Source organism: Mus caroli, chromosome 11, assembly GCF_900094665.2.
Source record: "Mus caroli chromosome 11, CAROLI_EIJ_v1.1, whole genome shotgun sequence".
In the NCBI taxonomy this organism is placed as follows: Eukaryota; Metazoa; Chordata; class Mammalia; order Rodentia; family Muridae; genus Mus; species Mus caroli.
Window position 1 is genome coordinate 91,047,684 of NC_034580.1, and position 1,920 is coordinate 91,049,603.

General features: G+C 40.4%; 1 protein-coding gene across 3 annotated transcripts in view; it reads right to left on the reverse strand.

Moving 5' to 3' along the window:
* Kat7 (lysine acetyltransferase 7) overlaps nt 1-1,920 on the reverse strand; it is a 36,295-nt gene that overhangs the window by 26,721 nt on the left and 7,654 nt on the right. The window lies entirely within an intron of this gene.

Genomic DNA, 1,920 nt, shown 5'->3' on the forward strand with positions numbered 1-1,920 from the left:
AAAAAAAAAAAAAAAAAAAAAAAAAAAAAAAAAAAAAAAAAAAAGAAAGGAAGAAGAAGAAAAAAGACGGATATAATTTTTTCCTTTTAAGAGTCTAAGAAATGGCTCAGCAGTTAAGAGGCTGCTCTTGTTCTCCAAGAGGACCTGATTTCAACTCATAGTGCCCCCCATAATGGCTCATAATAGTCTATAACCAGTCCAGGGATTCCAGCTGTAGAGGAGTCAATGGTATCAGCATGCAAGTGATATGAAGACATATATGTAAGCCAAACATAATTTTTAAAAAAAAATTATTTTAATACTTGTGTATGAATGTATATTATACACATATACCTGCATGTATATGTGTATAATCAACACGCCTGGAGCCTGAAGTTACTAGGGTCTCATAATCTTGAAATTCACTTTTTTCTTTTCTTTTTAATTAAAAGAGAGACAGACAGACAGACAGCCTTTACTATGTATCCCTGGCTGGCCTGGAACTTTCTATGTAGGGCAGGACGGCCCTAAACACACAGGGATCCAATGACTCTACCTTACAAAGGCTTGTATTAAAGACATTTAGCACCGTGTTCTCTTTTTTTTCCTTTTAAAGATTTTTTTTTTTTAAATTATGTGTATGTGGATATAATGTGGGGCCTAGCAAAGATCAGATCTCCTAGAACTGGAATTACAGAGAGCTGGGAGCCACCAGACATGTGTGCTAGAACCCTAACTCAGGTTCTCTAGAAGAGCAAGCAACACAAGTGCTATATGTGATGGGGCACGCCTTTAATCCCAGCACTCTGGAGGCAGAGGGATTCAGATCTCTGTGAGTTTGAGGCCAGCCTGATCTTCAGAGTGAGTTCTGGGACAGTCAGGGATATAGTGAGACTCTGTTCCCTTACCCCTGCAAAAAGAGAGCAGTACGTGCTCTTAAACACTGAGCCATCTCTGCAGCACACTTAGGGTCTGATAGCTGGAGTCCAAGAGTTCTACAGAAACTACACACTCTTAAACCAAGGTCTACAAACCAGATACCTATAGGGCTTGGACAAGCTCAAAGAACGTCATTGTCTATCCAGAGGTGACAACTACTATTCAGCTCCAGTTAATAATTACCAAGTAAATGGCCATCCAGTCTGTCTTGTCTCAAAAGTTAACTATTGACCCCTGAGTTCAAAGCCAGCCTGATCTGGATAAGGGGCTTCAGGACACCTTGGAACAAAGAGACACAATCTCAAAAAGCCCCAATCAACCAACCAGCTGAGAGACGATTCACTGGTTAAGAGCTCAGGTTATTCTTCCAGAGGACCCGTGTTTGCTTACCAGCACCCACACAGCAGCTCACAACTGTAACCCCTGTTCCAGGGTATCTCATGCCCTCTCCTGGCCTCCATGGGTACCAGGCACAAATGTAGTTCACAGACTTACATACAGTCCAAACAATACAAAAAAAATTAAATTAAAAATTAGGACAGGTTTTTCTATGAAAATTGCTGTGCTTCTAAGCACTACCAAGAAAGTTAAAAATAATGAAACTCTGCAAACCAACAAATCAATCATGTTGCCTGGTTGGAGAGCCTCAGTAGCTTGCGAGATCTGCTCTAATGTCTCTTGCTCTAAGGCTCTTAAAGTATGGGATCATAACCTCAATAACCTAATACTGTCTATCACTAATAGTCACTCCTAGTCTGCAGTCTGGAGGTAAAATGGACCAGTAGTCACGGCGCTAATAAAATCTAGGTTTTATGTGGAGGTTCAGAAGGCTCTGCCTCCTGCTCCCTATTATACATCCATCCTAATACACCTAATACTCTAGCAAGCAAAATAGTAAGAAATTCGATAAATTGAGCATGGTGGCACACATCTGTAGTCCCAGAACTCTAGGTCACGGCAAGAGGATTCCAAATTTGAGGCTATATTTTTCTTTTTTTTTTT